This window comes from Camellia sinensis, chromosome 4, assembly GCF_055761805.1.
Source record: "Camellia sinensis isolate YWXY chromosome 4, ASM5576180v1, whole genome shotgun sequence".
In the NCBI taxonomy this organism is placed as follows: Eukaryota; Viridiplantae; Streptophyta; class Magnoliopsida; order Ericales; family Theaceae; genus Camellia; species Camellia sinensis.
The window spans coordinates 123231848-123243112 of NC_138964.1; the positions used below are offsets into that span (position 1 = coordinate 123231848).

General features: G+C 35.8%; 1 pseudogene; it reads left to right on the forward strand.

Annotated features, from left to right (window-relative positions):
- The first annotated feature begins 2152 nt into the window (after window positions 1-2152).
- Window positions 2153-9160, forward strand: LOC145824014 (uncharacterized; annotated as a pseudogene).
- Window positions 9161-11265: the final 2105 nt, after the last annotated feature.

The following is an 11265-nucleotide window of genomic DNA, read 5'->3' on the forward strand; positions in this document are numbered from 1 at the left end:
TGAATCCACCACTGTTCCATGGGGGTGTGGACCCATTGACGACTGAAGCTTGGGTCCTTGGTATTGAAAAGTTAATTGAGGTATTTCCATGCCTGGAGACACAGAAAATACAATTGGCCACTTTTACATTGGAGGATGAAGCAAGACGGTGGTGGATGCTAATCCGTGATGATAACAAGGGCATTAACTGGGTACAATTTCTTGCACTCTTTTATGAGAAATACTGTCCACAGTGTGTCCGTAATAGAAAGGTGTTGGAATTTGAAGGACTGAAGCAATGTAGTCTGACCATAGTTGAGTATGAAGCTAAGTTCACTAAATTGGCAAGATTCACCCACATATGGTTGACATCAACTATAAAAAGGTGAGAAATTTTGAAAATGGTCTTCGCAATGACATATTGGAAAGAGTGAATGTGCTGAAATTGCCCACTTATGTTGATGTATTAGACCAAGCTTTGATGTCAGAAGCTAACATGGCCAACCGAGGTAAACCACCAGCTGACTGGAAGGCTAAGACACAAGGCTTTTTCTCAGGAAAGAAATCATCAAAGAAACAAAACACGAGGTCTTCAAGCACTTCGGGCTCCACCAAAAATACGACACCAACATGTACTCAATGTGGTAAGAAGCATCATGGGGTTTGTTACCGTATCTCTGGGGCATGCTACAGATGTGGTGAAATGGGGCATATGGCAAGGGATTGTACCCAAACTGAACAACAAAAAGGTGGGAAACCAACCATTAGTTCAACCGGATCCATCCCAAAACTGGGTAATACTACGGGGCCTGCTACTATCAGAGGCACAATGAGACAAGGGAGAGTCTTTGCACTTGTCCCAGTTGACACACAAAATACTTAAGCCGTCATCTTAGGTACTATCTCTATATGTAATTAGGATGCTTTTGTGTTATTTGACTTCGAATCAACACACTCCTTTGTAACTTATGCATTTGCATCTAGATTAAATAGACCTCTAGAATCATTACCATATTTGTTGTGTGTATCTGTTCCATCTGGGGAATTTGTGTTGTGTACATTTGTATGTCGATTTTGTAATATGCGTATTGGGAATGCTACCTAGTATGCAGATTTGTTACCCTTGGACTTTAGACATTTCGATGTAACCCTGGGTATGGATTGGTTATTTAAATATTGTGCCACCATCGATTGTGTAACAAAACAAGTTATATTTAGGCCACCAAGACACGAAAAAATTGTGTTTGTGGGTAATGGGGTAGTACCTCCACCGTATTTGATATCTGCAATGAAAGCACGTAAATTGATCAGGATACAGTGCCAGGGTTACTTGTGTAGTGTATTATCTGAACAATCTGCGAATAGTGAATTGAATAATATTTCTGTGGTCCGAGAATTTCTAGATGTATTTCTCGACAAACTGCCAGGGGGATTGGTGGACAGAGAGGTAGAATTTACCATTGATGTTGTTCCGAGCACCCAGCCAATCTCAAAGACTCCATATAGAATGTCCATTGCTGAAATGAAAGAACTGAAGGAATAGTTGCAACACTTACTAGATAAAGGGTTTATACGACCAAGCACTTCGCCATGGGGTGCTCCCGTGTTGTTTGTAAAGAAGAAAGACGGAACGTTACGTATGTGCATTGACTACCGAGAACTAAACAAGGTAATAGTCAAAAATAAAGATCCATTATCCCGAATTGACGATTTATTTGATTAGTTACAGGGTTCGAAAGTCTTTCCGAAAATCGATTTGCGATCCAGTTACCACTAGTTGTAGGTGAAGGCAGAACATGTTGAGAAAACTGCATTTTGAACAAGGTATTGTCTAGACCCAAATAAAATATAAAAATTTAGTGGTGGAAAATTATTTGAGAGGATTGTTCACTTTCGGTGGGAAAATGATAAAGAAAAAAAAAAGGTTGTAGACAAAAGGTGGTGTGGTCTACTAAAAGAAAAGAGGAGGTGCTGGAGTGGAGTCAAAAGGTGTAGAGAATGATTTATTTAAGAGAGAGAGGGAGGGAATAATCATAATCATCGCAAGTTCACAGCACCATCATCACTAATTCACTGAGAAAGCAAGCTAGAACCACCTCCATTTCGGAGATGGGCCAGAGAGACAGAGAGAGAGAGAGAGAGAGAGAGAGAGAGAGAGAGAGAGAGAGAGAGAATGCAGGGCTTGAAGTCTGCATCTGTAATCAAACGTTGTCTTGGCAAGTCTGGCTTCGTCTCTGGCTACTACAGAAGCCTTAGCTCTTTTTCCTCCAGGAATGCCCTCAGCGGTGATCTCGGCAATATTGTTCTAGTTGAAGGGAAAGCTTGGTCCAGAACTGCAATTCTCAATAGACCCTCTGTTCTCAATGCCCTCAACACTGCTGTGGGGGCAAGGTTACGGAAGTTTTACAAATCCTGGGAAGATAACCCCGACATTGGCTTTGTGGTGTTGAAAGGACGTGGCCGGGCATTTTGTGCTGGTGGTGATATTGTTACTCTATGTCATTTAATAAATGAAGGGATTATTGGTTGCTGCTGTTCTTCAACACTCTCTTCTCAGAGAAATTTTCAGACATCTTGGTTGGTATTTGAGAGTCATAGAGGACAGAATATGACAGGGAAATTAGAAAACTCGACCACTAGAGTATTTCATGAGCTTGGAAGCTGTGGGCTTTTGCAGTCTTTCATGAACAATGACATCAATTCACTGGTTGAGCTTGATGTTGAGAAAGGAGAAGTTTTCCTTGAGAGGTTATTGGTAAATGGATGGCTCTTAAAATTGGTTTATGCCCGTGGTCATGTAGAAAAATACATAGCAACATGGACGTTTTGTTTGATGTTATACTCTTCGGAGGAAGTGCTTAGTACATCTGCCTGTGACTTTTGGACCGCTATTCTCTCACCTACAAGTGAGTGGATTTTGGTTGTGGGGGACCACCTCAAAATATAAGAGCTTGGAGTTGTTGGAAAATTTATAAAGAGGTAGTTGTGAATTGAAATAGAATCCATTTTGAATGAAAGGGTGTAACCTTTTATGGTGTCTTTTTGTTTTAAAGGAAGGGTCAAACCTCTATTTGAATGAAAGGGTGCAAACTTTTCATGGTGTCTCTTTATTTTAAAGGAAGGGTTATGTCCCTTCATCATACCTTTTCTATTCAAATTGAATAGGTGCCAACAAAACCTATATAAAGGCAGCCCCATTCCAATTTTGATTGATCCCGAAATTCAGTATGTGTTCTTTATATTGCTGTCCAACTTTTATTTAGTGCATTTTCCTTCATTCTAGTTTTAGGAAAAATAACAAAGAGAGTATAGAACACAGGTTCTAGTTCGTCGAACAAATTGTTTGGAGTGCTACTACAATTTGTGAAGATCATTGTATCCTGGGAGATAGACGCCACTCAACCGTAAGCACCGTAGCAGGGCGAATCTGTCTTAAGGACAGAGTGTCACACACTCGACTTGGTCTTAATTTTAATTCGGTTCGATAAATAAATCCGGTATGTTATTTATTTATTTTGTTTGAATTTATTTTCAAGTTATTTTATTTTACACAGAAGATTTGACAACAATCTTAAGACAGATTCGAATTATTCTGTTTACAGAATTTTTCGTTTGTTTTCCTTTTTCATTTAATAAATAATTTCGGAAGAAAATTATTTTTTGTGAATTTACAAAATAATATTCTGGTTGGAAAAACAAATAGTGATTATATGCTATTTGACAGATAGTAGTAATATACTGTCTCTTTTCTTTGACAACAACTAGTAGTATACTGGTGTCATTAACAATTCAGAATATATTTTGGTAGAATTTTGTCAGAAAATTAATTTTGGTTTTTTAGAAATTATTTTCTGAGTTTTCATTAATTAAAATTCTGTTTTTCAGTATTTTAATTATTGAAGTGTTGCTGAAATTAATTTTCTGTGTGGAATTAATTTGGTTAAATAAAATTTTATTTTATTTTCAAATTAATTGAAAAATAAAAGTTATACTTTTTATTTCTTTTATTTTACAGAATTTAATTTCTTGTGTGGAATTAATTTGGTTAAATAAAATTTAATTTTATTTCCAAATTAATTGAAAAATAAAAGTTATAGTTTTTATTTCTTTTATTTTACAGAATTTAATTTTCTGTGTGGAATTAATTTGTTTAAATAAAATTTTATTTTATTTTCAAATTAATTGGAAAATAAAAGTTACATTCTTGTTTCTTTTATTTTTACAGAATTTAATTCTGTGAATTTGATTTTATTTTCTGTGTAGTATTAAATTCTAATTATAATTGTGGTTTACAATTTAGAATTTATAGCTACTAAAACTGGTCAAACTAATGTTCAAACCAGTACTGGTATGGTGATTGCCATTGCGCCAATCTCTCCTTATATTGGGACTATATCAGTGAATCATGGTAAACAGTCAGAGAAGTTCTTAAGAACTGATTTTTTCAAAGGCAAAAGCAAAAGAAGAACAAGCAAGAAGCCTGCTCAAGCCCACATGACTGAAGTGGACAATATTTCCAATGGTATAGATGATATCAATCTTTCTGCAGTTGTTTCCGAGGCAAATCTTGTCGGAAATACTAAAGAATGGTGGGTGGACACTGGTGCTACTCGCCATATTTGTGCCAACAAAAAGATGTTCACATCTTATTCTATAGTGGACAATGGTGAACAACTCTTTATGGGCAACTCCTCAACTTCCAAAGTTGAAGGACAAGGAAAGATTGTACTCAAGATGACATCTGGAAAGGAACTCACTCTTAACAATGTGCTGCATGTACCGGACATTCGCAAGAATCTTGTTTCCGGATCTTTGTTGAGTAAGAATGGGTTTAGGCTAGTTTTTGAAAGTGACAAGTTTGTACTTACCAAAAACGGGATGTATGTAGGAAAAGGTTACATGTCTGATGGCCTTTTCAAGTTAAATGTAATAACCGTTGTACCCTCAGTTATTAATAATACTACATCTTCTTCTTACTTGCTTGAGTCTTCAGATTTATGGCATGGTAGACTAGGACATGTAAATTATGGATCTTTGCGTAGATTAATTAATATGGAATGTTTACCTAAATTTAACATTGTTTCAAATCATAAATGTGAAATTTGCGTTGAGGCAAAATTATCTAAAACTCCTTTTCATTCATTTGAAAGAAGTACGGAACCACTTGAATTAATTCATAGTGACATTTGTGATTTTAAATCAATTCAAACTAGAGGTGGGAAAAAGTATTTTATCACTTTTATAGATGACTATACTAGAAATAGTTATGTTTATTTAATTCGAACCAAGGATGAAGCTTTGGAAACTTTCATTCAATATAAGAATGAGGTTGAAAATCAACTTGGTAAGAAAATCAAGAAACTTAGAAGTGATAGAGGTGGTGAATATGAATCACCTTTTGGTGAGTTTTGTAGAGAACATGGAATAATTCATCAAACCACCGCTCCTTACTCACCTCAGCAAAATGGAATTGCTGAAAGGAAAAATAGGACTTTAAAAGAAATGATGAATGCCATGTTAATAAGTTCTGGATTACCTCAGAACTTGTGGGGGGAAGCAATACTTTCTGCTAATTATATACTTAATAAAGTACCCCGAAAGAAAGTGAATCAAACACCTTACGAATTGTGGCATGGAAGAGTACCATCCTACAAATACTTAAAAGTGTGGGGGTGTTTGGCTAAAGTGGCTATTCCTAGTCCTAAAAAGACTAAGATAGGTCCTAAGACCATTGATTGCATTTTCATTGGTTATGCTAAGAATAGTAGTGTATATCGGTTTTTGATTCATAAATCAGAACATACCGAAATGCATGTAAATACTATTATTGAGTCTCGGAATGCATCATTCTTTGAACATGTATTTCCAAAGAAGACTGGACAAGAGACTAGTACTAATAAAAGATCTTTTGATACTATTACTAGTCAGGATCAAGAACATGATCAAGAACAAGAGTTAGATCAAAATGAGAAAGAGGAACTTAGGCGCAGTAAACGTGCTAGAACCTCAAAATCTTTTGGTCCAAATTTTCTAACATATTTGTTAGAAAATGAGCCTTTAACTTTTAAAGAGGCTATGTCCAGTCCTGAAGCTCCTTTATGGAAAGAAGCTGTCAACAGTGAAGTTGAATCCATCTTGCAAAATCACACTTGGGAATTAATGGACTTGCCACCAGGTTGTAAACCTCTTGGGTACAAGTGGATTTTCAAAAGAAAATTGAAAGCGGATGGATCAATAGACAAATACAAGGCAAGACTTGTAGTCAAAGGTTTTAGACAAAAAGAAGGTCTAGATTACCTTGACACATACTCACCGGTTACTAGAATAACATCCATAAGAATGCTAATTGCCATTGCATCTCTATACAATCTAGAAATTCATCAAATGGATGTTAAGACCGCTTTCTTAAATGGTGAGTTAAATGAAGAAATTTACATGGAACAACCAGAAGGGTTTTCTGTTCCAAGGGAAAGAAAAGAAAGTGTGTAAATTGGTTAAATCATTATATGGTTTAAAACAAGCGCCAAAGCAATGGCATGAGAAATTTGACAAGGCAATGATGTCAAATGGATTCAAAATTAATGAGTGTGACAAATGTGTTTACATTAAAAACATCAGAAGGATATGGTTTGTCACAATTTCATTACATTGAGAAACTACTTGACAAATTCAGCAAAGATGATGATCATCTTGCTAAAACTCCTGTAGATGTTATTTTGTATCTTTCAAAGAATGTACAGGAAAGTATTTCTCAATTAGAGTATGCCCAAATTATTGGAAGCTTAATGTACTTGATGAACTACACTCGCCCAGATATAACTTATGCAGTAAGTAAATTAAGTAGGTATACAAGTAATCTGGGAGTAGAACACTAGAAAGCAATTATAAGGGTTCTTAGATATCTCCGATTTACTCATAACGTTGGGCTTAATTATACTAGATATCCAGCAGTACTTGAAGGATACTGTGATGCAAATTGGATATCGGATACAAGAGACTCAAAGTCCACTAGTGGCTATGTCTTTACTCTTAGTGGGGCGGCTGTATCTTGGAAATCTTCTAAACAGACTTGTATTGCTAGGTCTACTATGGAATCCGAATTCATAGCTTTAGACAAAGCAGAGGAAGAAGCAGAATGGCTTCGCCACTTCCTTGAAGATATTCCAATATGGCCAAAACCGGTGCCTGCTATATGCATACATTGCGATAGTCAATCTGCAATAGGTAGAGCACAGAGTCATATGTACAACGGTAAGTCACGACACATTCGTCGTCGACATAACACCGTAAGACAACTACTCTCTAATGGAATTATTTCTATAGAATATGTTAAGTCTAAAGACAACATAGTGGATCCACTAACCAAAGGGTTGGCAAGAGAGTTAGTTGAGAATTCATCGAGGGGAATGGGACTAAAGCCTATGAAATAAGAGTTACCACAACGGCAACCCAACCTAGTTGACTGGAGATCCCAAGATCTAGGTTCAAAGGGACAACCGAGTTGTGATTGACTCAGAAAGATCACTGTGGAGTCCAACTCCTACCCATTTCTATGATGAAATAAGTGATGTCTGCAGCGATTTAGGTTAAGTAATACTTTTAATGATTCTTATATCTAGGTAAACCTAGTAGAGTATGACATGATACTTTTCATAAGAATCACCTATGTGAGTGTGAACTGGGCCGGTTCTATAAGATTTGTGAAGGGCTACAAGTCTTTAAAGCACTCATGAAAGACCAGGTTGTTCAGGGCCAAAATGAACACAATAGTGAGAACTAAACTGTGTTTGGGGATATACTGTGTGAGTTCTATTGTCTTGGTTTACACAAACGGCTGAACAGTTCAAGACATCATGTTCACTGGTTAGCTAGTAAATCCGATAGTGTCTCACAAGGAAAGGTTCAAAGCCAAAAGCTACCTATCCTTTGCAGAATATTTCCAATTTCTGTACTCTCTGTAATTACATCATGTTGTTGCATTTTCTCTCTGTCAATTTCATTCATGTAGGGGATTGTTGGAAAATTTATAAAGAGGTAGTTGTGAATTGAAATAGACTTCATTTTGAATGAAAGGGTGTAACCTTTTATGGTGTCTTTTTGTTTTAAAGGAAGGGTCAAACCTCCATTTGAATGAAAGGGTGCAAACCTTTCATGGTGTCTCTTTATTTTAAAGGAAGGGTTATGTCCCTTCTTCATACCATTTCTATTCAAATTCAATAGGTGCCAACAAAGCCTATATAAAGGCAGCCCCATTCCAATTTTGATTGATCCCGAAATTCAGTCTGCGTTCTTTATATTGCTGTCCAACTTTTATTTAGTGCATTTTCCTTCATTCTAGTTTTAGGAAAAATAACAAAGAGAGTATAGAACACAGGTTCTAGTTCGCCGAACAAATTGTTTGGAGTGCTACTACAATTTGTGAAGATCATTGTATCCTGGGAGATAGACGCCACTCAACTGTAAGCACCGTAGCGGGGCGAATCTGTCTTAAGGACAGAGTGTCACACACTCGACTTGGTCTTAATTTTAATTCGGTTCGATAAATAAATCCGATATGTTATTTTTTTTTTTTTTTGAATTTATTTTCAAGTTATTTTATTTTACACAGAAGATTTGACAACAGGAGCAAAGTACCTAGGGACATGAACTACTTGAGAACTGTGGAGAGCATTTCAGAGTTGATGCACGGAGCAAACACCTCAGACATGCAGTGGCGTTTCAAAACCTTATAGCTTGTTTGGATAACAAGGTTACTGATGCAGAAGTGATCTTAAGATCACTCATCTCGATTAATGTGGAAGATAAAAGTTGTGATCTTTTCAAAATGTACATTTTTCTTGGTTCTTACTGAGAACTGGCTTTTATCTAACCCCATGCTAGAAGACAAATCAGTGATATATGAAATGTGGGGTGTTTATTTGTGCAACTGTTCTTGTCAGATCACCAGCACAGATTTGAGGTCTTATGCATCAAAGGTCTGTAGTAAAGCTTCGTATATTCTTCAAGGCACCAATAACAAATGATTGCTTTTAATTACCATAGTAAAGAGTTTGGTGAGAGTAACATTTTGATCAGTGGAGATTAAAATCCGACAAAATCGAAAATGTAAATTTTTGCATGTTTTCTCGTCAAACTTGAGGTAGGGATTTTCTATACTCTAATATGGTTTTTAGCTTAGTTATTTGTTATTGTGTATAGATAATGAGATTTGGTTGTGGTTTGGACAAACCTAAGATTTGGATTTGAAATTATAAAAGAGGAGTTTCTCGGTTTTGGACTCTATTGTGAATATGGGGTTTTGAAATGGGGTTATTTGTGTATAATTGATGAAATTGAGCCTTGGGGTTGTTATTTGAGAAAGATGGAAAAATGCCCTAATTGGGATTAAATGAATTGTTCGTCAAAATAATGAAATTAATTATGGGAATATATAATTGGATTGGAAATGATGAAATTGGGTGGAAATGTAATTGAATAGTGTAGTTGGATTGATAAATCACTCACCTATGGAAAATGTAATAATTTATCTATTGATAGATTTATTTACCTGCTTAGTGATAATTGTTTTGGGCTATCGGTGAAGGATAGCCATGATTGTTGTAGAACTGCATGATGATTAGGCAAATTGAAACTAATTAACTGAATTATGTCATTGAATATGACGGTTGGATTAACACATTGAATATGTGCTATAATTGATCATTGTTTATGATGATGTGTTTAAATACATTGTATATGTATGTTTATTGGAAGGAGATAGGGGATGTACTCCATATGTGATTATCTTTTTAAATACATTGTATATGTATGTTTATTAGGAGGAGATAGGGGATGTACTCCATATGTGATTTTGTTTATAAATACATTGCGTATGTATATTTGTTTGGGAGGAGAAAGGAGATGGACTCCATTTAAAGCAAGTTGGCCGGAGTGTCCTGGGTGAAAGGCCCGAAATTTTATATATAAATAGGTGTCGATTCCTTCGGACGAAATATCCGTAAAGTGGCAAGTTTGAAGTGTTTTATGTGTGTTTTGCATTTATGGAAAAACTATTGAGTTGTAATCTCATATTGGTTGTTAAAAGATAAAGAATTTAACTCATGAATTGAGTAGTGCACATGAATTGGAAATGAATTGAAGGAAAATGAAATAAAATTGATCTTAGTGGCATATGAATATGCAGGCCTTCTGAATACTTCTGTATCGGTATTTTTTATATACGTGGTATTTATACCTTTGCTAAACCTCATATATTGTGTTAGATTATTTCTACTGGGCTGTTAGCTCACCCTATATAGGAATATCATTTTCAGGTGCAGGTGAATTATTTCCTCCAAGGCAATAGCATGGGTGGACTTTTGGAAAGCAAGGGCTTCTTATTTATGCCTTATGTGTATATGTTTGTTATTTGTAATGCCGAGGGCATAAGATGTAATGAGCGAGACTCAATTTGTGTAACCAAGCAGTGACTTGGAAAGATGTAAGCCTACATGGCATTTAACTGTTTGTTAAACAATAAACTCTGATGTATGAAAGTATGTTGTTTCTCATATTTAATCCACATATGAGTTATCTTTATAGTATTATTTTGGGGGCATCACAGGTGTGGTAACTACAAATTTCTTATTATGCCGTTTGGAGTGACTAACGCACCTGCAGCATTTATGGACCTTATGAACCGGATTTTCAAGAATTATCTTGATGAATTTATTGTGGTTTTTATCAATGATATTCTGATATATTCAAAGAATAGATTTGAATACAAACAACATCTGAGAACTGTCTTGCAAACGCTTAGAGAAAAGAAATTATTTGCTAAACTTACGAAATGTCAATTTTGGCTGGATGAGGTTGTTTTCTTAGGGCATGTCATCAACAGAGATGGAATTTCAGTAGACCCACAGAAGATAGAGGCAATTGTAAACTAGCCTACACCAACAAATGTAACAGAAGTCCGTAGTTTCATGGGCTTAGCTAGGTGCTACAGAAGGTTTGTCAAGAATTTTTCAAAAATAGTCGTGCCTCTTACCAAACTGACACGCAAAGGGAAACCATTTGAATGGAACGATGAAAGAGAATCTGCCTTCCAAGAACTAAAACAAAATTGACTACTGCACCAGTGTTAACATTGCCCATAGGTTTGGAAAACTTTGCCATTTATACTGATGCATCTTATAAAAGTCTGGGTTGTATATTAATGCAGGAAGGACCGGTAATTGTTTATGCCTCCCGACAATTGAGACCACATGAGAAAAACTACCCAACACATGACCTAGAATTGGCCGT